We start from the raw sequence: 14,082 nt of genomic DNA on the forward strand, positions 1-14,082 counted from the left end.
TTCCTTGCTGCCTGCCAAGGTGATATCCGGTTACTTTTTCATGGTGCCTATCGGATTTGTGTTGGGTCATTTTCCCATGCTGCCCATCTCGCTTATGAAGCCTCTAGCAGCAAAATGGAAAAACGTAGAAAAATAGGTGCAGCAGAAGGCCATTCAGCCCTTCGAGCCAACCCTGCCATTCACCATGATCATGATGATCATTATGGTCGAAATGGTTATACTGATCAAAATGGCTGAGAAATGGTGATTGTTTGGTGTGCAATTTACAATTTCCAGTTTTCATTTTAAATGGTGTCGGTTACTCCTGGCAGAAACAGGTGGGAGTCACTTCACAGAGTGATTCAAGTCGAGATCCTTTCCTGGCATTAGGACCTCATTAGCAATGTTAAAATATAAGCCACTGGAGCCAAGAATGATGGATGCACACTGACCATTGAACAGGCAAACTGGACCCTTGTTTTCAGTATAAGAAGATACCTGCAGACGCTGGTACAAATCGAAGGTATTTATTCACAAAATGCTGGAGTAACTCAGCATCTCGGGAGAAAGGGTCTGAAGAAGGGTCTCGACCCGAAACGTCACCCATTCCTTCTCTCCCGAGATGCTGCCTGACCTGCTGAGTTACTCCAGCATTTTGTGAATAAATACCTTCCCTTGTTTTCAGTCAAGGTTTGGGTTTATTATTGTCACATATCGAGATACAGTGAAGAGCTCTATTTTGCAGGCTATCCAATCAAATCAGATAATACTGTACATTGATGCAATCAATCCAAACTCGAGTACAATAGCAAAGCAAAGGGGAAGATACAGCATGCAGAATATAGTTCTCAGCATTGTAGCGCATCAGTTCCAGAGACAAAGTCCAATGTCTGCAATGAGGACAGCTCCATAGTTTACTGAAGTGCTGTTCAGAAGCCTGATAATAGAGGAGAAGAAGCTGTTCCTAAGTCTGGTGGTGCGAGCTTTCAAGCTTCTGTGTCTTCTGCCCAACGGGAGTGGAGGGTGAAGGAGAAATTATCGAGATGGGACAGGGACGAGTCGGCTGCTTTCCTGAGCCAACGTGAAGTGTAGATGGACTTATTGGTGGGGAGTCTAGTCTGTGTGATGGACTGGGCTACCTCAATCACGTTCTGAAATTCCTTGTGGAAATTTCTTGTGCAGAGCTGTTCCCAAGCCAAGCTGTGATTCATCCCGAGAGTATGCTTTCTATGGTGCACCTGTGGAAGTGTGTCAGTCTCTTTGGAGTCGTGCCGAATTTCCTCAGTCTCCTGAGGGAGTAGCGGCATTGGTATGCATGCCTTCTTGGCTGTCGCTCCAGTGTGGTTGGTCCACAGCAGATCGTTGGTAATATTGACTCCAAGCACTCAACCATTTCCACTTTGGCACCATTAATGCTGATTGAGGCATGTACTCCACCACGAGTTCGTTTTTGTTTTTGTTTAGAGATACAGCGCGGAAACAGGCCTTCAGCCCACCGGGTCCGCGCCGACCAGCGATCGCCGCACACTGACACTATTCTACACACACTCGGGACAATATACATTTATACCAAACCAATTAACCTACAAACCTGTATGTCTTTGGAGTGTGGGAGGAAACTGGTGGTCCCAAATAAAACCCACGAGGTGATCGTACAAATTCTGTGCAGACAAGCACATGTAGTCATGATCGAAACCAGGTCTCTGGAGCTGTAAGGCAACAACTCTACCGCTGCACCACCGTGCCGCCACGCTTCCTGAAGTTGATGACTTCATCTTCATCAAAGGACAGCAAAAACTAGAATGCTTGGCCTAAACAGAGAAGCTTTTTTTTGGTCAACTTTTGAGTAATTTACACACCTCCTCCCCTCCCCATCCCCCTCCCCGCCCCCCCCCCCCCCCCCCCCCCCCGGCCTACTGTGATAGGATCTGCTCAGTGAACGCTGGGCAATTTGCTCATTTTATTCTAACGAGCCATGAACCTGAAAGTTGTGTGAATAAACACAATGCCACCTTCGTATTTATTGTGACCACACCTCTTACTGAAATACTATTTGAAGAAAAAAATTGTAAGCTTGACACTGAATTTATTTGAACCATTTGTTTTGCTTCATGACCGAATGAAGCCACATGTTTCTGAATTCTTCAGTCACCAATAACGGTCCTTCTTCCCCGGAGGCGATCTCTCGAGATCAAAAATGACTTGCTTCCCCTTGAGTTCAATGGCTTCCGAGGTGACTGATGCTTTCCCCATGGGACCCACACACTCTTCCACAGATGGGACGGATGGGTGGGTAGTCTGGGGTCTGCTGTCCCTCCACTGTTTCTGTCGGGCCTCCGTGTGCTTCCCGTGAGGCTCCCGACACTGTCCCAAATGCACCTCCACGTTGAGCAGTCAAGGACCAGAGATTCCCATGAGGCAGTGGGAATGTTGCTCTTCATCAAGGAAGCCTTTAGCACATCCTTGAATCCTTTCCCCGTCCACCTCATAATCTCTTCCCATGGCAGATTGACACCAGGTTCTCAACGACAATCAGACCACAGCAGAAGCCCCTAAATGTGATCATCTGACCCTTCATTAAAACCCTACTAAGTTTCAGTAGCGTTTCTGTAAACCTGCGTGATTTAAACAGCTGTGAAATGCAAGAGAGGATTAAGTAGTTTGCCATTCACAAGTCTGAAGTGTTTATGTTGCTTAATGTATCTTTATATTCGATAGTTTATGCTTTAAAATATGCTGAATAAAGAATTGTGTTTAGAAGGCAAAAGAGAAAATTCACTTCAAGCATAATTGACTAAATTTGGTATTCAAACATAAATCTGATCATAAAATGTTCATTGCTTGGACGAGCGTGATGTATGCAGGGAAGATTTGTATGGCATGCCATTCAAAAGTACCAGCTGTGCAAATGGAATAAACAGAAAGTAGTCAAGAGTTAAACATTACAATTGCTCCTTGTAAAATGAATCTGTGAGCAGGACAGCTCTGCTCTCAGTATTTCATATTTCAACACTGTCAAGTGACATTGCTGTAGTTGTAAGGGAGTCGCTGCAGTTTTAAAGATCGCGCCTTGCTGGGTGAGGTTGTTGTTTTATTTCCACTAAAATCTACTGCAGTGGCATCTGCTTAACCTATGCGTGACCTACCACGATAACAGCTGTGTGAAGCAGGTGTGGGATGGTGGTGTGGGTTTGGGGAGGGGGAGGTTTGCTCAGATGCTTCAGGCACTCACTCACATGGTACGGCAAGCATGGGCTGTGAGCGCCTCTGCCTTCTTGGTGCCGCAGCTGTGCTGATGATTAATGGTGTCCTACCTCTGCTCTTTGTGCTGTCATCTCTCTACCTTCACATTGCATCAGCCACTATTGCCGTACCCACCCCTCTGTGTTTGAGTACCAAATTTGGTCAATCATGACAGTGATAAAGATCGGCTGTCAATTGAAGACCAAGAAATGGATTAACAAGGTAGAGCCTGAGGACACATGGAGCACATGCATTGAGAAATGCATAAAGCAAAGCTAAGTATGTGTGAGGCATGTGCAATGATTGCATAATTGCTGTGTGCCTCATGTAGGCTGATGCAGTCAGGCTAGAGAGGCAAGGCACCATAGCAGGGAACGAACACTCAGTGTTGCTGTCTTTTGCATGTACAGGTTATTGACAGTGGACAATAGACAATAGGTGCAGGAGGAGGCCATTCGGCCTTTTGAGCCAGCACCGCCATTCAATGTGATCATCGCTGATCATTCTCAATCAGTACCCCGTTCCTGCCCTCTCCCTATACCCCCTGACTCCGCTATCATTAAGAGCTCTAATTGAGCCTCAGTTCAGTCTTTCATCTTCTGATTGGGGTATCCTGTAACTGTAACACAATATGATCAGCATTTGGGTCTCTTAGTATTCTAAGATTGAAGCAGTTCCGCCATTTTATACATTTCAGAGCTGTCATGGTGTATCCACAATTCCAAAGCCCCAGTTTTGGCATTGATTCAGGCGGTCTTGCATTTACACCAAGGTCAAGTACTCATTTTGCACGTGGGAGCTGAAGGTTGATTGGGTAAACAGAAAGGTGGTTATAAGAGCCTGCTTCCTGCCAGACTCATTCTAAAAATTCTCCTCCATAGCTTGAGGATGCATTAAGATAGCAACGATAAAAGAATTTAGTTTCTACACTACACGCCTCTGCACATTTGGTGCACTCGCCACTGTTATGCCTTGAAAGTGCACTGGGCTGATTACACAATTCCACACGCTCGCAGTAGGTTTTGTCATGCATTTTCCCCTTACACCTGGTTATCCTTCTTGTAGCTTGTTTAAATGTGGCTGACTGGTAAGGAGCCCTTTGATTCTTGCACACTTTCCAGAAATATCAAGTGAAATCACTGCGATATTACCTGTACCTTCAAAGGCTTGGACAGCAAGCAAAGCTGTGGCCAGAATGATTTTATGGCTATACGAGCCCACGTGAACCCGTTGGGTCCAAACCTCTCCTGCATTGGTGCAGCACCCTCTCCTCCCCCCTCCCCCTCCCCTCTCCCCCTTCCCCTCGCCCTCCCCTCTCTCCCCTTCCCCTCTCCCCCCTTCCTCCCCTCCTCCCCCCCTTCCTCCCCTCCTCCCTCTTCCCCTCCCACCTTCCCCTCCCACCTTCCCCTCCCACCTTCCCCTCCCCATCCCCCTCATCCCCCCTTATCCTTCCCCTCCCCCCTCCCTCCCTCCCTCCCTCCCTCCCCCTCCATCCCTAGGAGATAGATTTCAACTTTAAAATGTGAATAACTTAAAAAATATAATACCGATTTCAATGAAACTTCTTCCATTAGCACCAAAGGGATGACGGTGAGTAAGGTGGGCCTAAAATTGTCGCGCTATCGTGCACCGTTTTGGCTGTATTTCAGGAACAAACAACCAAACAAACGAGAGTTTTAGTATATAGATTCTGCTGTCTAACATTGCAAGGAAGAGTGAGGCTGTGCTGATCAGGGAGAGTGTGTTGGAGGTTAACCGAAAGTGAAAAATTAGGATGACAGACGAGTTTGTAAAATCTGCTGAGCTAGAATAAAAGTTTCCATTGTAATTTTTACATGAAGAGAGGCTGATGTCCAACCCTAGTATAGTGTACACTGAACTAGGTGATTGAGTGAGCTCATTATTCAGTTGTTGAAACAAAACCACCACTATTCAAAAATTACATTCGTGAAGCTTGCGCCTGGGATGCAAATTTAGAAAATAATCTATTTATTCAAGGATTTTCTCTCAAATGAAAATATGCGGGGCATCATTTTTGTACACAGAGGGTGGATCATACTGCCAAGGGCAGTGGTGGAAGCAGATGCGATTGCAGCAATGTAGAGACTTTTAGATAGGCACGTGGATATACAGCAGATGGAGGGATATGAATATCAGAGGAGATTTGTTGCTCTTGGCATCATGATTGGCACTTTGTCGGTAAAGGGTGTTCCTGTGCTGTTCTGTTCTATGTTCAAATACAGTCACCATTTTGTTAGTATAGATTCCAGCTTCATGCTCTTCTCCTGCCTTGTCCTTTTGGCAGGCTAACACAAAGATGACTTCAGTCACTTGCTCCATATGTGGTGATATTGCATGCAGGAAATTCAACGGCGCTTCCTCGGAGCCAAAATAATTACAGTTGGGCAACGTTACAATAGAGTGAAAATTCACGACCAATGTTGGCGTGCAATTTGTCAAATTTTCTTGAGAAGGCGTTTGTTTGACAGACAGTCAGATTCTAAGAACTTCTAATGGAACCATAGCTGAGACAAAGGAAAATAATTTTAATTGAGTTTGAACCATTTCAATGGAATGCAAACATCTTGTTGAGATGACATTTCTTTTTTAAGCTCTTTGTCCACGTGGTGAACTGTTTGGAAATCGTTGTCTAAATTTCACTTTGTACTTTAACAGTCGGCGCTTTCCTTAAATCTATCGTCATTGTTTATTTCAAGATTACGTGCAGGAAACGTGTAAGGCGCGGCCTCTATATCGAGCTGCAGTGTTGTGGGGTTTTGAGAATCAAGATTTATTTAACTAATGTTTCCTGAAATTCATCTTGCAAATCAAAAATATACTACCCTCATTTTTCTACCATTCAAATAACCTATTGTTTATTTTCGCAAGCCAGAACAGACAGAAACGTTCATGTTCTAGACAAGTGTATTCCGAGCTAGCCAATCCCATGTTTAGAAGCTCTTATCCAAAACCTGATTCTTCTTGTCCACTGCATTGCCACATACACCGATCAGCCAAAACATTATGACCACTGACAGGTAAAGTGAATAACATTGATTATCTTGTTACAATGGCACCTTATCAAGGGGTGGGATATATTAGGCAGCAAGTGAACAGTCAGTTCTTGAAGTTGATGTGTTGGATGCAGGAGAAATGGGCAGGAGTAAAGACCTGAGCGACTTTGACAAGGGGCCAAATTGTTATGGCCAGATGACTGGGTCAGAGCATCTCTGAAACGGCAAGGCTTGTGGGGTGCTCCCAGTCAGCAGTGGTGAGTACCTACCGACAGTAGTCCGAGGAGGGACAAACCACAAACCGGCGACAGACAGGGAGTTGGGCGCCCAAGGCTCATCGATGCGCGAGGGCAACGAAGGCTATCCTGTCTGGTCCAAACCGACAGAAGGTCTAATGTGGCACAAGTCACAGAAAATTTTAATGGTGGTCACGGGAGGAATGTGTCACAATACACAGTGCATCGCGACCTGCTGCGTATGGGGCTGCACACGGAGGACCAACAGCATATTAGGCAGGTGGGCATAATGTTTTGGCTCATCAGGTCATAATGTTTTGGCTGACACAAAGGTATCCTTGTGTATTTTTGTAAAAGCAAGTGATCTAAAGCAGGCTAGCAATTATAGATATCGATCTGATTCAATCAGAAGAAGGGTCCCTACCCGTAACGTCACCTATCCATGTTCCCTGGAGATACTCCCTGACTTTTTGTTACTCCAGCCCATTGTGTGGGTTTTTTTGTGTAAACCTGCATCTGCAGTTCCTAGTGTTTAGGTTTTCACAGTAGGATTTAACCAACACAAGGACATTGCATTCATCGTACATGTTGCCTCTATTGTTTTAAATAACTTTTGACTGACTCTTGTTACAGTGTCCAGGATCATTAATAAGGGCATTTATGTCCGCACTAGTAACTGGGTCCATATTGATAGAGAGCTTCCTGAGCTTTTTGAGTTCATTGCCAGAGTACATTTGAATACAATTAGCCAGCATCGTTTGTGCTGGATATTGACTGCATCATGAAATCAACAACAGAAAAAATGTGGACTCGGAAGCAGTATGTAAGAATAATTGAATTTGAATACGATTTAGCTTTGTTTCTGCCAGAGTCCTTGTCTTAAACAATGGGCACGATCACCAAAGCCCTATGGTTTATTTACAAGGAAGTAGCCAGCTTTGTTCGGGTCAGTTGTAACAAGCCAAAACTAAAGTTGATAAAATGCAATATCTTTCCATCTATCTCATAATAAATGACTATCCATCCAGTATGGTGGAATTGGAGGGACATTTCACTTTCAGGCATGATTTCCTCCAAAGGGAATTTTGCATCTAATTTCTGAACTCTGCAATGAACTCTAGTCTAGGTGCGAATATTATATATATGTCATTCAGCTTTACAGCCCATTGGTAAGACCTATATTTAAATGCATAGGTGCACAGAGTCTCTTGCCCAGAGTAGGTGAATCAAGGACCAGAGGACATAGGTTTAAGGTGAGGGGGAAAATATTTAATAGGAATCAGAGGGGCAGCTTTTTCACACAAAGGGTGGTGGGTGTATGGAACGAGCTGCCAGAGGAGGTAGTTGAGGCAGGGACTATCCCATGGTTTAAGAAACAGTTGGACAGGTACATGGATAGGACAGGTTTGGAGGGATATGGACCAAACACGGGCAGGTGGGACTAATGTAGATGGGACATGTTGGCTGGTGTAGGCATGTTGGGCCGAAGGGCCTGTTTCCACATTGTATAACTCTAAATATAGGTGAGAACAAATCAAGCAAGATGGTCAGAATGTGGCTTTGATTTTAGAAAATAGGTGCAGGAGGAGGCCATTCGGCCCGTCGAGCCATTTATTGTGATCATGGCTGATCACCCACAATCAGTAACCTGTGCCCAACTTCTCCCCATATCCCTTGATTCCACTGCCCCCCAGATCACCTCATTCACTACTAAAGGGTAAACCCAATGACAAATCTCTAGAGTCGAGAGAGGTTTATTGTCATACTAGATCAAGTGGACCCCTTGGGCCCAAACCTCTCCTGCAATGGTGCAGCACCCTCTCCTCCCCCTTCCCCTCACCCCCTCCCTCCCTCTCCCCCCTTCCCTCATTCCCCTCCCCATCCCCCTCAACCCCCCTTATCCTCCCTCCTCCCCCCTCCCTCCCTCCACCCACCCCCTCCCTCCCCAGGAGATAGATTTTAACTTTAAAATGTGAATAACTTTTTTTAAAAACACCGACTTCTATGAAACCTCTTCCATTAGCACCAAAGGAACGACGGTGAGTAAGTTGGGCTTAAAATTGTCGTTTTGGCTGTAGTTCAGGAACAAACAAACAAATAATCGAGAGTGTCAGTATATAGATGTCTTGAAACAGAACAATGACATTCTTACTTGCAGCAGCACAGCAGATACAGATGCAAAAAATTCTAAACACCTGTTTTCGCTTTTTTATTATGGGGAATTGTGTGCAGATTGATGATTTAAAAAATGAATTTAATCCATTTTAAAATAAGGCTGTAATGTAACAAAATGTGGAAAACGTGAAGGGGTCTGAATACTTTCTGAATGCACTGTATGTTAACATAGTACACTGTAAAACCCATAATAACAACGATAAAAGTTCAATACGTATTGAAAAAACAGACAAATAAATAGATAATAATAGTGCAAAGTAAAAAATAATGCCCCCAAGTCTATATAGTTCTGAGCCTATTTGGAGGTTGTAATGTTTAATAGCATAATGGGTAGTAGGTAAGAAGCTGCTCCTGAACCTGGACATTACAGTTTTCAGACTCCCATACCTTTTTGAGACAGTGACTCTTGTAGATCCATTCGATGATGGGGAGGTCAGTACCCGTGGTGGACTGAGCAGTGTTTGCCACTTTTTGCAATCTTCTTTGTTCCTGGGCGTTCAAGTTACTGAACCAGGCTGTGATGCAACCAGTCCATGTGCTCTCTACTATATACCTGTAGACGTTCAAATTCATTAACAAACAGAATCTCCTCAATCTTCTACGGAAGTAGAGGCGTTGATGGGCTTTCTTTATTATTGCATCGATGTGCTGGGTCCAGGACAGATCTTCAGAGATATGCACACCCAGGAACGTGAAGCTTTTGACAATCTCCACCACCTTGATGAAGACAGGTTTGTGGATCTCAAATGAAACTGTAGCAGTTTGACTAATCATTACTGACTTGGTTCATTCATCACTGCCAACTTTCTTCGACAAACACTTTATGCACCAAACCATTTCTGACTGTACTATCCCATTCACCAAAGTACCCACGCAAACATCTAAGCTACTTCGTAGACCCTTGGCATTGTGGAATGGCACCATTAAAATACCGCTTAAAGAATGGGGCATTTCTGCCAAGGTGGTACAACTGACGTGGTCTGAGTTGTAACAGTTGGAAGAGCTTGGAACAGGCAATGTCCTCTTATGGCTAATGCTCAAGGTGATGGCAACTGTATTATAATGCTTTCAAGATTGTCCAATCCTTTTAGACAATTACTGGTAAGTCTCACAGGAATGTGGATCTCAAAAATCTGTTATGTTTCTAGAGGATGTTGCTTTCATGCATGCTGCCTTGAATCTTTTTAAAAAATCTATATTTTCTCCAACTATCTGGAATTTTAATTGGAGATATTTCAGTAACAAATAACAGTGTAAGAACACGGTGGGATTGGGTTTGAGCTGGCATTTGAGGAGAGTTTGGGCAGGTTGTTTTCATCATTTGAACCATAAGGTAGACACAGAATGCTGGAGTAACTCAGCGGGTCAGGCAGTATCTCTGGAGAGAAGGAATAGGTGACGTTTCGGGTCGAGACCCTTCTTCAGAAAACATTTAAACATTTGAATGAATGAATGAATGAATGAATGAATAAGTTTATTGGCCAAGTATGCATATACAAGGAATGTGCCTTGGTGCTCCGCTCACAAATGATAACGCAAACATACAGTTAACAATTAAGAATTATGCATAAACACATCAAAACAATAAGGATACACCATTACGATCTAAACATGTGGGTGAAAATAAACCAGAGCAAAAAAGAGACTACAGACTTTGGTTATTGAGTAGAACTATCACTCGTGGAAATAAGCTGTTTTTATGTCTGCCTGTGGCTGCTTTGACAGTTTGGAGTCGCCTTCCAGAGGGAAGTGCTTCAAAGAGTTTGTGGCCAGGGTGAGAGGGGTCAGAAATTATCTTGCCCACTCGCTTCCTGGCCCTTGCAGTGTACAGTTCGTCAATGGGGGGAAGGTTGCAGCCTCAACCTTCTCAGCTGTGCGAACGATCCGTTGCAGCCTCCGGATGTCGTGCTTGGTGGCTGAGCCAAACCAGACCATGATGGAGAAGGTGAGGACGGACTCAATGATAGCAGTATAGAATTGGACCATCATTGCCTGTGGCAGTTTGTGTTTCCTCAGTTGCCACAGGAAGTACATCCTTTGTTGGGCCTTTTTGAACGTAGAGTTGATGGTGGCCCTCCATTTAAGATCCCTGGAGATGATGGTTCCAAGGAACTTAAATGACTCACAGATGTGACTATGGTGTTGTTGATGGTGAGTGGGGGGAGGGGAGGAGGATCTCTTCGAAAGACTGAGAGAAATCCATCCGCAGTCATGGTCTATGTCATTGGTAATGAGTATTTTTGTTCAGTTATTTTTCTTGCTGCTGCAGTTTCATGTTCCTGTTTCATTTATAGGATTCTAGGTGACCGGTGTCTGGAAATAATATTGCATTAGATTGTACGGCATCAAGTGCAATGCATTCACTGTCAAAAGTAATTTCTTCAAATCACATCTCACTTTGATCTCCACTGATCTTGGAATGATAAGGATCATGCCCAATAAGATGGTGTATTGCTCAAGGTCTTTTTGCTCTAGTTTACTCTGTCTTTATTTTCCATGGCCTGGACTGTTGTCTGAAGTTTGCACTACAGAGCAATATTTATATTTTGAGACCTAGAGTGAAAAATGTCTGCCGTGTATTTAAAAACTGGGTGAGTTATATTTCTAATGTTTAGTTAGCATTGGTGTTTTTCTTGAGTAGTAGCTTGTTTTAATATCTTAAATTTATAGTTTGTGGTGCAGTACTAAGGTTTGTTCATGATCCCAAATTGGTTTTGGCCTTGATAGGTGAGCAATTCAGTGGCTTCAAACCCCTAAAGAGCTACTTATACTTGAAACTTAAGTAGCCAAGTTTTGCCTCACTTGTCTGATTTTCTTTAAAAATGTCCTGCTCAATAGGCTATGACAGGTCTTTAGTAATGTTGAATAAAGTGTGAACAGTTTTGTGACAGAAAATAATTGGAATTTTAATGCAAAGCTAACATTTTCCCATTTTCTATAATGTTAAGGATTCTTCAAGGCAAAGTAGTTGAAGAATGGAAGGGAACAATCAGATTTAACTGTTTGATTACAGGTACTGCACCACCAGTGCATGGTGGCGCAGCGGTAGAGTTGCTGCCTCACAGCGCCAGAGACCCGGGTTCCATCCTAACTACAGGTGCTGTCTGTACGGAGTTTGTACGTTCTCCCCGTGACCTGCGTGGGTTTTCTCCGGACGCTCCGGTTTCGGAGGTTAAATCGGAAGTGTCAGTGTTGCAGTTGAACAAAGGGGACTATGAAGCCATGAGAGAGGAGCTGGCCAAGGTCGAATGGAAAAGGATCCTAGCAGGAATGACGGTGGAACAGCAATGGCAGGAATTTCTGGGCATAATCCAGAAGATACAGGATCATTTCATTCCAAAGTGTTTTGCTAGTGCTGTCGGGGAGGATTTAAACTAATATGGCAGGGGGATGGGAACAAGAGCAGAGAGACAGAGGGGTATAAAGTGAGGGTAGAAACAATAGGTAGCAAGGTGAAAAGTAAAAGTAAAAGGCAGACAAATCCAGGGCAAAAATTAAAAAGGACCACTTTGCAACATAATTATATAAGGGGCAAGAGTGTTATAAAAACAAGCCTGAAGGCTTTGTGTCTCAATGCAAGGAGTATTCGGAATAAGGTGGATGAATTAAATGTGGAGATTGTTGTTAATGATTATGATGTAGTTGGGATTACGGAGACGTGGCTCCAGGGTGACCAAGGCTGGGAGCTCAACATTCAGGGATATTCTATATTCAGGCGGGATAGACAGAAAGGAAACGGAGGTGGGGTAGCGTTGCTGGTTAGACAGGAGATTAACGCAATAGAAAGGAAGGACATTAGCTCGGAGGATGTGGAATCGATATGGGTAGAGCTGCGAAACACTAAGGGGCAGAAAACGCTAGTGGGAGTTGTGTACAGGCCACCTAACAGCAGTAGTGAGGTTGGGGATGGCATCAAGCAGGAAATTAGAAATGCATGCACCAAAGGTGCAGCAGTTATAATGGGTGACTTCAATCTACATATAGATTGGGTGAACCAAACTGGCAGGGGTGCTGAGGAAGAGGATTTCTTGGAATGTTTGCGAGATGGTTTTCTAAACCAACATGTCGAGGAACCAACGAGAGAGCAGGCCATTCTAGACTGGGTATTGAGTAATGAGGAAGGGTTAGTTAGCAGTCTTGTTGTGCGAGGCCCCTTGGGCAAGAGTGATCATAATATGGTGGAGTTCTTTATTAGGATGGAGAGTGACAAAGTCAATACAGAAACAAGTGTTCTGAACTTAAAGAAAGGTAACTTTGAGGGTATGAGGCGTGAATTGTCCAAGATAGACTGGCGATTGATGCTGAAAGGGTTGACGGTGGACATGCAATGGAAGGCATTTAAAGGTCGCATGGATGAACTACAACAAGTGTTCATCCCAGTTTGGCAAAAGAACAAACCAGGAAAGGTAGTGCATCCGTGGCTAACAAGGGAAATCAAGGATAGTATTAAAACAAAAGATGAAGCATACAGATTAGCCAGAAAAAGTAGCATACCAGAGGACTGGGAGAAATTCAGAGTCCAGCAGAGGAGGACAAAGGGCTTAATTAGGAAAGGGAAAATAGATTATGAGGGAAAACTGGCAAGGAACATAAAAACTGACTGCAAAAGCTTTTATAGATATGTCAAGAGAAAAAGATTAGTTAAGACAAATGTAGGTCCCTTGCAGTCGGAAACAGGTGAATTGATCATAGGGAACAGGAGATGGCAGACCAATTGAACAAATACTTTGTTTCTGTCTTCACTAAGGAAGACATAAACCGTCTGCCGGAAATAGCGGGGGACCGGGGGTCTAATGAGATGGAGGAACTGAGGGAAATCCAGGTTAGTCGGGAAGTGGTGTTAGGTAAATTAAATGGATTAAAGGCAGATAAATCCCCAGGGCCAGATAGGCTGCATCCCAGAGTGCTTAAGGAAGTAGCCTCAGAAATAGTGGATGCATTAGTGATAATTTTTCAAAACTCTTTAGATTTTGGAGTAGTTCCTGAGGATTGGAGGGTAGCTAATGTAACCCCACTTTTTAAAAAGGGAGGGAGAGAGAAAACGGGGAATTATAGACCAGTTAGCCTAACATCGGTAGTGGGGAAAATGCTAGAGTTAGTTATTAAAGATGTGATAGCATCACATTTGGAAAGTGGTGAAATCATCGGACAAAGTCAGCATGGATTTACAAAAGGCAAATCATGTCTGACGAATCTTATAGAATTTTTCGAGGATGTAACTAGTAGAGTGGATAAGGGAGAACCAGTGGATGTGTTATATCTGGACTTTCAGAAGGCCTTCGACATGGTCCCTGGATGATCAGCCATGATCATATTGAATGGCGGTGCAGGCTCGAAGGGCCGAATGGCCTACTCCTGCACCTATTTTCTATGTTTCTATGTCCCACATAGGAGATTGGTGTACAAACTTAAAGCACACGGTATTGAGGGTTCAG

At 43.8% G+C, this 14,082-nt stretch overlaps 1 protein-coding gene across 1 annotated transcript in view; it reads left to right on the plus strand.

Moving 5' to 3' along the window:
* Positions 1-14,082, plus strand: part of bloc1s1 (biogenesis of lysosomal organelles complex-1, subunit 1) — a 101,341-nt gene that overhangs the window by 25,092 nt on the left and 62,167 nt on the right. The window lies entirely within an intron of this gene.

This window comes from Rhinoraja longicauda, chromosome 42 (genome assembly GCF_053455715.1).
Source record: "Rhinoraja longicauda isolate Sanriku21f chromosome 42, sRhiLon1.1, whole genome shotgun sequence".
NCBI classification, from domain to species: Eukaryota; Metazoa; Chordata; class Chondrichthyes; order Rajiformes; family Arhynchobatidae; genus Rhinoraja; species Rhinoraja longicauda.